This window comes from Protopterus annectens, chromosome 4.part0, assembly GCF_019279795.1.
Source record: "Protopterus annectens isolate FY-2018-M chromosome 4.part0, PAN1.0, whole genome shotgun sequence".
Classification (NCBI taxonomy): Eukaryota; Metazoa; Chordata; order Ceratodontiformes; family Protopteridae; genus Protopterus; species Protopterus annectens.
In genome coordinates, this window is record NC_056733.1 from 1,789,932,040 (window position 1) to 1,789,946,465 (window position 14,426).

A 14,426-nucleotide genomic window follows, 5' to 3' on the forward strand; every position below is an offset into this window, starting at 1 on the left:
GAAGGGACATGTGATGGAAAGAAAATAGATCTAATATGCTTATTAATGGAGTTAGTTTTAACCAATAATGTGTTGAGTTTTGATGGTAAGTTATATAAGCAGAAAGATGGTGTGGCCATGGGGACGGCAAGCGCAGATAGCTATGCCAATCTCGTCATGGCCACATGGGAAAACAGGAATGTGCTTACTAATGAAAGATGGCCCCAGATCCAATTTTATAAACGGTTTGTTGATGACCTCTTCCTGTTGTGGAGTGGTGATGATGCAACGTTAAAAGAACTCACTACAGAAATTAATAACAGCACTGACTTTCTAAAATCTGCAATGAAATACTCTAGACAGGAAATAGAATTTCTTGATGTAATGATTAGTATGGATGATGTGAATGGGATAACCACCAAGTTGTTTAGGAAGAAATGCCATAGAAATACTTTACTCCACAGAAGCAGTATGCATCCAGGACATATCTTTAAGAATGTAGTAAAAGGGCAAACCCTTAGGACTTCAAGGCTAACAGCCAGGGATGATGAATTTAAGGAAGAACTAACTAGTCTGAAACGCAGATTTAATGAAAGGGGTTACACTGATAGTATGACCTCAGGTATACTGGATGCATCTACTTCATGGAGAGATAGTATAGGCAAGCCATATTTTTCAATGCCCAATAATGATAGAACAGGTTATGTTCAACATAAAAATGAATCTGTTAGATTCTCTACTTATTTTACCAGTGATGTGAATATAGTAACCAATGTGATAAAAAAGAACTGGAATATATTAACACAGAATCCAGAAATCAAACAAGTTGTAGGGGAAAATCCAAGTTTTATGTTTAAGAACAGGAAATCTTTGAAAAGGATGTTATGCTATCCACATCATAATAAGGGACAAGATATGGCAGGAGTAAAAGGGACGGTTCCTTGTGGTAGATGCAATCAATGCATATACATAAATCATGAGAATGTATTTATACATCCAGACACTAAGCGAATATATGATTTTAGTGTAGCAGCTAACTGTAACACAAACCATGTGGTCTACTTGGCTATCTGTCAGAAATGCTCTGCATTTTATGTGGGCAAGACTGACAGACAGCTAAGATTTAGAATCAGGGAACACCTATTAAATATTAGGAATGGTGTTGCCACTAATGCGTTAGCCAAACATGTGTCCTCTGAAGGCAGTGACCATAATTTTATGTTCTCAGTTATTGAGAGAACTATTCCTAATGATAGAGGTGGTGATATAAGGAACTATACAGAGACCTCTGAAACTAGGTGGATTATCAGACTAAGAGCTAATAAAGGAAAGGGCCTTAATGATAGAATACCCTTGAAACCAGTTTTGAAGAATAGGAAGTTGTTCAAATGAAATTAAATTATTTTAATGAAAGACATATTAAATATATATTTTAATCCATTTTTAACTAATGCATTTTATGTTACAATTTTTATTACATATCTATACTTGAAATGTTTTCCAGTATGACTTTGTATATATTGTAGAATTACTGGTTTTACTTTAAGTGCTAATTACTTCAAGCATTAATTGGTTTGATTTGATTGGTTTGAATACTGTTTAAATAGAGTTGAGTAGGAAGTGTTTGTTTGAAGGTCTGAAGAAGTGATATGTGTATCATGAAAGCGCTTACCTGAGTGAATAAATTTACCTTGGATTTTACGTACCTTTTATTTATCCTTGGACTGCGTTTAAACTAGGACATTCTGTGCCTTGGTTGCTTCACCATTTCTTTGTGGATTTTTACAACTATACATTAGCTACTGACCATAGACATGGTAATAGGTCAGGAGTGGACACTGTGGTTATGATAAAATAAGCTACTTCTATAAATGTAATTGAACATGCTACACCCAGTTCAACTGATAACAAATAACCCAGCTGAGTAACAATGCCTATCTGAATAAGAAGGCATAAACATTTGCACATCAATCCTGTAGAGATCGCACCATCTTCCCTAGGAAAATTCTACAGACTGTTCAGCACATGTAACCGCATGTTATTCCTGGCAATTATATTATCCTAGGAGACTTCAGTATGAATGCTATTGGCCTCCATGCCAATCAGATAAATAGGACGTTACAAGAACTAAAGCTTGAACAACTAGTCAAACAATCTACTAGACCGAGCAGAGTTTCTGCAAACAGCTTTCTTCTTGACCTCCTCTGTTTCCAGTGCAAGTCATAAATACTTAAAATGTTCAGCAATATGCTTATATTTAAGTGATCACTAGCTGATCATCTGCACCGGGAGCTTCAGGACATTAAAAGCACCTCCACAAATTGTAGCAGGTAGACCTTTTCCCAAATAGAAGCAGATACAGTTGACTACAGTATATTGTATAACCAGACTGACCCATCTGTAACACTCAACATCTTTAACTCCCTGTCAAAAATACACAACACACTTTTCACTCCAACTGTGCAGAGAATGAGAACTAAATGGTGCCCTTGATTAACTGACATTAAAAATGTAGTATCTGGCTTAACTGGAAGGAAAGACCTTCAAATCAAACAATTTCATGACATCTTTTGTCCCTTAAGAAACATGCCAGTAATCTTTAACAAAAACAAGGCACTTACTCCTCTAAGCTTAAATTATTCTGGAAAGAAATCAAACACCTTTCTAAGCAATTTTAACTACACCTCACCCAACAAAAAGTTGTGATTCTTAATTTGCTGACAACTATGTACAGTTCCTACTAGACTCCTTTTAAAGAAATTGCCAATAAATTCCCAGCCAACAATAACCCTGTCGATATCAGCTCACAAACAGAACTTGAGCCCTTAGCCTCCTATGTTACAACTTGACACTTTTTGCTGTTACAGTCAGGAAAAACATTCTGAATTTAGCTGCATCCAACCTTTCTAAAGCTTGTAGCTGAAAGAGTATTACTCTACCACATTTTAATCTCTGTTTCTCTCTAACCACTGGTCTGGTCCTCCGTTCATTTAAAGGAGTACAACAGGTTTCTCTAATGTATTCCTCAACTTGATGGCCCTTTTTCTCCCTATTTACATTGTCCTCTGTAAAGCAACAACAATAAAACATTTACAATTTTTATAATTCCCCTTACTTCTGTATCAGAAGCCTACTTTCTCATACTGTGATGGTTTCACTTACAAAATGATTCTCTCACGTTTGAAAAAAGCTTGCTGGAGTCTCCCAATTACTGACATCATCGAGGCCAGGCAGTGCAGGTACTTTTTTTTTTTTAATCAGTTCCCTCTCCTAAAGTGACATCACCACAGCCGTCATCTGATTCTAACTAAAATAATAAGACCCACCCATTCTGTGATGTCAAGGCTTCCTTGTCCTTCTCCCAGCCTGAGTGCTGTTCATTTTATTCAGTAGTAGTGTAGTAACACCGATGTTTGGAAACACAGAAATTTGGTATGCATACTTGCACATTCTGCATGGCAAATGATGCTTAGGTGGTGTATCGCTTGCATACTTCTCTGTTGTATTTGCACCAGATACTGCTAGTGTGCAGTGCGGGAATAGAAAGATTAAAACATTACCCAGGTATCAGAAGTGGCAGTGCAACATATTCATAGTGGCTTAACATGAGAGTAGCTCTAAGCAAGCACCATGTGACACCTGAACAAGCACCTAGAATTATTCAGTGCAGCTTCCACACCTTAAGTCTGAAAATGAATTCACATACTCACATGAACATGAGTAGCTGCATATTGATGACTAAAGGTGTATGGGCATGTCGGGTGGTTACTACACTGCAAAACTGGTATGTAATGGTGTAGATATTTAGAAGGCATGAGCAAATACACCAACATATTAAAGCCATAGCACCAATTGAACTTGAGGCTGGCAAATGGATTTAGTAAGGGATTTTGTCCATGCACAGATATTTCAACAGTGATTATTTGCAGTGGCATCCATTATCTGATTCAAGGTAAATTAACCTTGATGTCCTTTCTTTAAAAAAAAAAAATCAATAAAAAATTTACTTTGTTATAAGTGACTTCTGGACACAAGAAAAAGGAAGGGGAAAATATAGCAATGTGGTTTGTATGTACAAAGACAAATCCAGGGACACTGCAAAAAGGTTTTTTTTTGCAAACCAACCAGTGGAGTAAAAACATATGAAGGCAAACACTGCATACCAACACACTTTGCACATGTAAATCTCAAGTTTTAATAAGGTGGAAGCATGAAGTGATACCTTAACACTTAAATTAATAAAGATCTAAACCGGTTAATAGTATAAATGTTTTATTCTTTAGCTCCTTGGTGCAAGACCTTACTGGATGTGATTGCAGTCAAGTAAGGCCATGGCTATAGTGCAGCAAAAATGTCCCCTCTAACAAAGGAAATGCTAGAGCAAAGATTAAATTACATGAGTCAAGCACCCTGCTGGGATCTGCAAATCAATGGAATTACCAGGTCAAATTACCCTCAGGACTTTGACAGCTAGGGAAGCTAAGTGTTATGGGGGAGGGGAGAAGTAAATGGACTGGAATTCATTGTCTCACAAATTAGTGCCATTTAAACTAAATTAGAAAAAAAAAGGCAGCAGTAAACAGCACTTTGAGTGCGTTCTGTGGCATTTGCACTGTTTCTGTTTTAAGTAGTCATCCAGCAGCAGGGAATGTTACTTACACTGTTCTATTTTACTCAGTGCTTTGTACGCATGCAACATCTATGAAATGACAGGAACTTTAGGCAAACAGAGGCCTGCATGATGTAACATTTTTGAGCCAAACAATGATTTCTGGGATATTGGATGGCAACCTGATTTATCCAAACCACGTCAATATGCCAGCCTCCAGGTGGTCAGAGTCTGGAATTACATATAAAAATATTTAAAATCCTGTAAATAATCCCAGAGTGCTGTTAAAGTGTAGGAAACATCATGCCATGCTGTTTTAAACATGTTTTTTGAGTCTGTGGGTGCAGTACTCCTTTAACTGCTCTGCTGTTATCTGTCTTCCAAAATGCCAATCACCCAGTGACCTGAGAGACTAGCATCACATATAAAACTTCTGTCCCATCACTAAAATCTTTATAGTTATGGACTTTGCCACCAAAAGCATCACTTTCACAATGTCATTAGTGTCACACTGCCAGCCCAGCTGTCAGGAAATTTGTAAATAATTCTTTGTCATTTGTGAATATTGATATGATTTATACAGAAGTGTGTGTAAAGTACTGAGCTAAAATGTAACCACAGCATGCCCTATTGGAATAGAACAAGAATGTACCTGCACTATTCTGACTGTTTAGATGTGTATGTTTAATGGAAACTGGAACACAGGAGGTTAACTTGAAAAAATTCTGAGAAAATAGTTGAAATTAATTTGTTTTATTAGTGTGTCATAAAAGTTAGTTTCAATGCAGCAAGGAGGTATTTGAGACTGTCCTGCAATGTTTTAAATATTTCCTGTGATTTTGAACTCTGAAGGCACTGTGGATACATATGTACTATTGTCTTGTTCTTTTATTATTAAATATATTTAAACCTCTTAATTGTGGCTGGTCTGTTTAGAGATATTTAAACTCTTAGAGTACTTGCGCATATATGGTGACACTTTTCAGGCTACTCCTAAATAGCCTTGCTCTTGGTCATACTACCATTTGGATTAATAGTAACATTACACAGTAGGATTAGACACCTTTTGCTAAGGGCCTTAAAGTAGCTGATAGGAGTGGCTGGTGGCAGATGGAACTACTTTGTAGTTGGGCAGAACGCAGCATATCTAGTAAACCTGTGTCAGCCTTTCATAGGGGTGTGTGTGTGTGTGTGTGTGTGTGTGTGTGTGTGTGTGTGTGTGTGTGTGTGTGTGTGTGTGTGTCATCTACTTGTGCAGGGACATGAAGCACTGGTTGGACAGAGAGGGTGCTGGAGGTTTTGGCTTGGCCACTCAGCTGAGATCTCAACCCTATAGCTGTGCCAGTAGGAAGTCTTATTGGGATCTGGAGAAAGGGAGAAACCAGCCTCAGACTGACTGTAATCTCTGTGTGCTCTTAATAGAAATCGCACTTTACTGTGTATGTACTCGTCATCCCTAGTGTGTACATTCCCTATTGTTGCCAGTGGTGAGGATTGAGGCTCCTTGATTACTAGGCCAGTGTAGGGGCATTACATTTAGTACGACAGCTACCTTGCTTTTTTAGATACTAGTACCATCTGTAAAAACTGGTGGCTTCATAGCTATAACTTGGGCATTCAAAACTGTTAGTCACTCCCTTCTGCTTTCTAAACTAAACCTTGATAACTGTCGACATGGTTTCCAAAACAATTTAAATGACAGAATATTTCTGATATATTCCAGTAACACACACACTATCAAATCAATCAGTTCTAAAAGGCTTGGTGCCACAAAGTTCTGTACAAGGCACTTTACTTTTCTCTCTGTGTATAAATATCCTTAGCTTTGAAAATCCAACCCTGAATTTAATCCTCTATGCCTGTGATATACCTCCACTTGAAACCAACAATTCATATAATACCCTACAAATCAACCTTCAATCCAATATCTTAAAACTCTCTAAATGGGCAGATTTAAAGTACTTATTAATCCCCAAAAGTCCAAATTTTTATGGTCTTTGTAACAAAGAAAAAATGTCATTACAGCCATTCATATGTAAAGAATTCAGTAATAGTTGCACTCCCAGTGCTACACAACATGTGTACTTGGGATGTATTGTAGAACTAGGATTTTCAGATTTGTTACCTTATCAAATGCTAGAAAGTATCAATGTGATATACTGTAGCAATAATTTGACTCTCGGTAGCTCTCTGACTACCCTCCTGACTAATATACTAATTTATACGATACTAAAACAGAGATATTAATTCCTCCCCACCCACCACACAGACATACAACATGAAGAGAATATCATTTATAAGAGAATCGAATAAACTTACTTCACTGAGAAGTACTTATGAAGAAAGTCTCCTGCCCCTTTCAAGTCTATATCAGACCCCTTTCAAGTCTATGTCATAGAAGCAGACGTCTCCAAATTAGGTCCTTCTGTGTGGAACAGATTAAAATTACATAAATCAATGGATTTTATTAGCTTTCAAAACTACATTGAAGCAGCACCTTCCAGAGGAAGCAAACGTTACCTGTTTCCATGACACCGGATAACAATCCAGTCTCACACCTCTACTAACCTCATTCGTAATGCCAAGTATTTTCATATAAATATAGAATTGTTTATATAAATATACACACATGCATGCATATATCCAGTAATTTATATCGCATAACTATTATTTGTCTTCTACCTACTGTTTGTTGTAATATTTTCTGCTGTCATTTTGTTGTAATTGTGTCTTTGTAATCATACTTTAGAAATAGTTTTTCTGCTTTCTGAGCCCAAGATAGGACTGCAAAATGTCAATAGACCAATTCACCAACCCAGTTAAATAAAAAATAAAAATAGATGAGGACAGTAGTGGACATGTTAGATAAAAGGATATGTAAAATGACTAGCAAAGAAAGAAAGGAGTGTTGCAGGTCAGCTTCATTTTGTACATTGCCCTAAGACAATATGTGCTATATAGCAGGTAAATATCCCTTGATTTGCTCATTGAGGGTATGTTAGCAAGTTAAGAATGAAATGTCAGTAATAATGTGACAGATTATAAGTAGCAAACAATTAAATGTGGTAGTTCCATTTCTTGTATTAGATCACACATCTGAAAAGATGTAGTTAAGGTGTGGGATATCTAGCTTTAATTTTGTTTAGCGGTAGAAAATGTATTACATGTGTAATTATGGATTAGTAACCTATTATAAAAAATAGGGGGGATCTGGGTAGCATGTTGTAAAATGAAAACATGAGTTAATTTGCCTTTGAAACAGTATTGTCACAAGAGGGAAGCAAGTATAGAGATTAAAATTATAGATGGATGAATATTTTAAATTGAGCATTAGTGGAAAGACATTTGTACATATTTGCATATATGTTTTGTTACTGCTTTGTGTCTATGACAGCAGTACCAATTTCTCTTTTTTAAAGGTGCAGCAAGGTTTTCAGTTCAATAAAAATTATGGCTACATTATTTTGGTGTTCATTTCACAGAAGACTGCTAGAGCTGTATTCTTAGTCATTCTATTTGTCAAGCAGGAATGTCCAGTTAGAAACCCATTTTCAGCATAGAATGAACATAGCAATTCGATGCAGAATGTCCAGTTAGAAACCCATTATCAGCATAGAATGAACATAGCAATTCGATGCAGTGTTTAGGAAATATAAACAATTTAATTTGTACAGCAGAGTAGCTGTTGTAGAATGGGTAAAGAGTTAATTTACTACAGACATAGTTTACCAGTAATGAGGCTTGATGTCACTTGAAACGTAGGGCACAATTCAAAAATACTTGCTCTCTGTGTAATTGACTGCTTATACTAACATCAGGTCTTTTGGAATCTGGCCCCAGATGTAAGCCTAATATTAGATGGGCCTTTCAACAAAGTAACACACTTAACACTGAGAGCACGTTTTTCAGAATTTGGGCAGACTTGCATTGAGGACAATTCTTTCAGAATCTGTCCATGATATACACCCAGGAAATAATAAAATGGGGTGCAGGTGTGTATCCATATCTATGTTTATCTTTCGTTATATATAAAATTGTGTGTGTGTGTTTAGTAAGTTACAGACTTCTTCATGGTGGTGATAAAACATGAACAAAGTCAAAATGGTGCAATATTTTGGTTGTGGATATAGCCAAATAAGATTTGCATATTTTTGTACTTGACATGCTGCAAAGTTCAAAACAAGGGTGTTAGTAGCAATGAGACAGTATGTTGTGGAGGCGGAGAACAAATTGAGACTGACATTGCATCCTGCACAAGGTTAAATCAAAGGATGCTAGTACAGACCAAGTTTAATATCTTAGGTGTATGTAGTGTATGCAATAGTAAACTTAGAGAAACAAGTGAACAATTAACAGCTTTCAGGTGGCATACTGTGGATTGTTTTTGTTCAGAATTTTCTTTCAATTCTGTGTGCTTTAGCCTCACTACTTTACCTTCAGTGAGATGTAATTTTATTCTAAGGTTTATCTATTTCCATGTGTTTGGTACAGTTGTTTTGCTCGAGCAGTTGTCTTTCAGAAACATTACGTTGTTTGTGTTGTGTAAACTTGTAATATTTGTGAATGCCAATAATGGAAGCTGTAGATTGGCAGACAGTATTTTTCTTTCATTTGTTAATGTTTTCACTGGGTATGCCAGAGCCTTCTCCTTTTCTGAGAAATGTGAAATATGTAACACAAAACTAAAAAAAAATCACAAACTCAAAATATCTACTGAAATGACAAATGGACAAGATCAGTATTTGAATGTTAGTATGTGAAATAAAATTTGGATGAATGGTCATACCCATATTTTCCTCCTTTTAGTCCTTAACAGTGGTGAGACAAAGGCATCTCTTCAGTGCTGGTCTGAGAAAAGGGTTACTGCCGACAAAAAGCCTGCTTCCCTTGTTGATGGTTACAGGATCAATCATATCCACATATGTAAAGCATAGTTTTTGGATCTTTTTTACTTGTTTTTGGATCTTTTTTACTTTCTTTAGAAACAGAAGTCCAAGCATGGAAAGAAAGTATTTTGTCTTCCAAATCTAAAACTACAGGGAATATAATATACAGTTATGCTGCATTCTTTTCATAGTTAATGTATAAAAAAGGTATGAAATAGAAGTATGCTTATATATTTTTCATTTTTTTGTTAACATCATTAAATATCTGTGTTTTAGTCTGGCAGAACTGTGCAGCAGAAGGTGTTCTGTTCAGATTCTCTAACCTTTTAAAGATTTTATTTGCAAAGAATACCACAGTAAGGTATTGAAGTATGCAGCTGATGTTATTGGAGAGCTAAAATACTCTTCTTTCCTTACAGACTGTCAGTCGGCACTTCAGGAATATCCCAGTGAATGAGAAGGAGACCCTGGCATATTTCATTTATATGGTGAAAAGTAACAAAAGCCGTTTAGATCAGAAAGCAGACAGCAGCAAACTTGAGTAAAATGCTTTTTTCATGGTGAAATGCTGCTGTGATATTGCAGATATTTTCTATAGACTTGTGTTTAAAAAAACAGCTGTAAGTTTAAAAAAAACGGCTTACTCGAAACTGGTTCTTTTCATTGTGAAGACCTTTAGAGCAAGCAGGCTGGGAGCTGAATGGTCAAGGATAGTCAAGTAAACAGTAATCTGAAGACGTTACTATGTTAAGGTAGGGAGTTTGCTTGCTGCATTAATCATAGACAGTACATTGGAAGTGTTTCCATTTTATGCTTGAAGCGTCAGTATTTGCTGTCAGGAACATGATTTTTTTTTTTATAGTAAGCTTTGTAAAACATGCTTGTTCTTTATTTCTGGACCAGAACTGGAATTGTAGTTTTCTTGTGACTGCCAATGTGAACAATGTAAAAAAAATCCTGATGCCACTGTTTATTTTATGGAATGTGTGCAGGTGCCATCTTAATTATGCACATGTTCAGAATTTGCTTTGTATAGTAAAAGATGAAGCCTTAAAGGAAGATTTTTTTTAAATGATTGTAGTATCTTTTTCTGGATTGTTCACTAACAAAAAAATAATGCTGCTTTAAATATGCAGTATAAATGTGTCCAATTTTACAGATGTGCATAAAATAGTGTGTTAAAAGAAAACTTGTTTTTTAAAATTTTTAGATGGCTTGTTTTGCAAGCTGAAGTGAAACTATCTTAATATTTTTAGACAAGGTTATGACTGATTCTGTGCAAGAATAAAATGTTCTTTCTAAATAACTGAGTGCTAATTTACAAAGGAAATATATCGTAAATAGTATTTAGATCCCACTGTGTGAGAAGCTGTTTAAAAAATATATATTGTATTGCATTTTCCAAAAGAGCACCATGAATTTCTGGAGCCATAAGCGGGCACACAGATCAACACTTAAGTGCTGGACTGTACAATGTACTGACAGGCAGAAATCTAACTCTTCAACATCGATTTTAAAGTGCTTCTAATGCAGCAAAAATTAAGTTACAACTGTCAAGACATTTCTTACACTAGAGGTTTAAGTAAGCCACTTTGTGCATGTTTTAGACAGAAACAGGAGTTAATTTCTTTAGTTTTACATTGAAACAGACTTCATTGCCAGGTCGGGACTGTTTGCAGTATTTGGTTGCCAGTTTCCTTCTCTGGTAGGCTGCTGATTTAACTCTCACACTCACAAGAATTGCCTTGTTTGACCAGACAACCACCTCAAGATGTTTTTTTCATTCATGTATTCACTCCTGTACACCCTTTCTCTGGAAGAGTAACCTGTTTTCCAGTCGTGTTGTTTTTTTGTTCCGTTACACATCTTTAAAAAAAAATAATTGTCATGGACTTTGATTCTTTTATTATATATTGCACAATTGCCCTTTCTGTTTAGTTCTTCCTCCCTTTGCTAGGGTTAAGTTATTCTTTTGGAGAATCACTGCTGTAGTAGCTTAAACTATATGGGTTATGACCTGCTAAGGATATAACAACCGGACAGCTTCCAAAGCTTTTGAGGCACCTTCTACACACCCAAACTGTTAAGTCAGTTCAAGTTAAAACTCAGGTTTGGGTGCTGAAGAACACTGATGTGCAGGCTTTCGAAGATGCTGTTTAGTTTCTGGGCAGATACTTTCCCTTCGGGGGGAAAAAAGTTTCTACTTTACTTTTTGACAGAAAGCTTACATTTACTGTAAAACTTTTAAACTAGGAAAAAATGTTTTTAACGAAAATGTTTTTGACTGTCACGTGACTTTTGAACACAAGTTACTTTTGTGGTTAAAAATTGTTAAAATTTACTTTTAAACTATTTTTTTCTGTAGTAAAAGTTGTGTTATACTTTTTGTGGACTGGACACAAGTGTTTAAAATGCTTTTTACTGTGTTTTGATGGGGAAAAGTTACTTTTGTTGAATAAAACTGTTTCACACACCACTGTTGCCAGACTTTCCTGAGTATCCAGCACCTTTTTTAATTAACCATGGGACAACCTACCAGTTCTTTGGTTCTTCCTTCTTCCAGCCACAAAAAAAGAAAACTGTGAAACAACCTTTGCTACCATAGCACGCTGCTAAACTGCTAATCTGCAGGTGGGTGATTTTGCTGGGGCCAAAACTGGTTCCTTTGATCACTCATCTTTTTCCTTGGGTCCTGCTGGTGTAGTCCCTATAGCTGCCATGGACTGGGAGTTACACATATCCTTTGACTATTGCATTGCCCTTGTTGGGTAAGTGAGAGCCACTCCTGTCGGTCCTTTCTGCCCCTCTGTCCAGAAAGCTGTGCCAATACCTAGGGAGGTGTTTGTTGGCAGACGTAGGTCTGTTTCTACAGAAATTCCTGTTGAAAAGAAACCAAAAGCTTAAACATACATCTTCTTTCTCAGTTACTCTGGACAGGAGTAATTTATTTAGCTTAGCTCAGGGTTTAATGCAGGCTGTTGACCATTCCCATTTCTGCAAAAAGAAAAATGGGCTCTAAGTATTTTGAAGAGATTCAAGAGTTTAAACCTCAAATGATTTTGAAAGCACAGATTTTTGTTTCCACAGAAATCTGATTCAGATTCTGAGGAGAATTTGGCTTTGGACAGTAATGTGTGAAGGCTTTTGTTTCCAGAATGAATCTGTTTCAGTGGGAAAATGGTGATGTTCCTTAGTCACTGAGAAAGTATGATTTGTTTACAGCTAGAAATTCCAGAACCTTCTCATATTCCTTCTGTTTTGGAGGATGTTTTTGCCACAGCCTGCAATTTCCCCTGACAGCCAACCTGATGCCCCCCAAAAGCAGGCAGAGACTATATAAAGTGGCTCAGTGAAGTTTTTATATGCTCATCCCAGATCAGACACAGCAACTATTGCTTTAGTCAATCCAGCTGCTGCTGCTAAGCATTTGGTCGGTAGTAATCTGTCCCTTGATAAGGAAGGGAAGGCTTTTGACAGAGTTGGGGAAAAGTGTGTTCTTCTGAAACACTTATTTTTAAAATTCTCAACTGTCAAACTCGTATGTTGAAGTTTATGCTTGCCTGTTGTGAAAATATAAGGAATATTTTGGCATCTTTTTCCTCTTGCGAGAAGAAATCTGCTTTGTGTAAGGTTTCTTCTGTTTCTCAAGTGACTACTCACTGTTTGAAATGTGCATACTGGACCTGTTATGAGATTTGCCTAGCTGTGTTCTCAAAACCTCCAAGAGGATGCCAAAACTGATATTTTGATTTTTCCTATTGATGCAGAACTAGGTTTTGGGCCTTCTGTAGAGATCATTATAGTGTGATGAGAGAGGAAAGCAGATTGAAAGAATCTTAGTTTTCAACCCTCGTTCTCTGTATTTGCCGTGCGGATTCAATGCGCCTTACTCAACTTTCTTTAAAAAGCAAAATAAACAGTCTCAGCAAGCAATAACAGGGAAGTTCCAAAATGAGAGCAAGAAACCCCTCCAGAACAAAAGACAAGTCTAACAAGTTATATGAAGGATTTCCAAACCCCCTCTTAACTTGGCAATCATTTAATCCTTCCAGAAAGCCTAAACTTCCATTTCTGTCTTTGGCAATTGATAGTTTCAGACAGATGGGTTCTGAGAGTAATCCATCAAATATACAAGTGGCAGTAGAAGTCTCTCCCTTCTCATTCACCAGACCAAACTCTTCTTTTCCCTCCTCTCATTCTTTGTGTATAGCCTTTCTTGTGACTTTGGTGTTCTGCAAAGTTTCAAGTTGTTTTTTTTTTTCTCCTGAATGGTCTAAATATGGTGTTGGAATCAGGTTTATTCTGTCAGATAACTCGTAACAGAAACTCTTAGTTCATGCTTCTGTGGCTTAGGAGGTATTGTCTGCTTGAACTGCACGCATGGCTGGCAGTTTTCTTTCTTCACTGGTGTTGGAGGTCAGTGCTGCCATACTAACCGCAAAGGTTTGTACTTCCATAGTATCAGAGCATTGATATGGTGTATCTGGTTTTAACTTTACCACACTTATCTAACTGTAGTTTACATTGCATAATTTTCCTATTACAAATGGATTCTGCCATTTAGCCAAAAAAATTGTAGTCTGCTAAGGGGACAAAAACTAGCACCTGATCTCCATCTTTAAATTCCTCATCCTTGTATTTCTGTTATACACTTCTTTGTGTAGCTTGGGCTATTTCCATGTGTTTTCATTCTGGAGCATCTTCACTTTCAGACTATATTATATGTTAGGAGTGTTTTGTGACACTTTTAAATAGGGTTCTCTCTTCTTCCCAAGTTTCTGTTGCAATATTTGCAGACATCATGTATTCATGTTATATAATAACTCAAAAATACTCAAGTATGTTGTAGCTTGAGGCACTTAAGTAAAATCTTGCTAAGATCATTGCTTTAGTCTTAGTCATTCCCAGGTGGCCCCTGGTACATAACTCACTTCCTACTACTGCAACAAAAA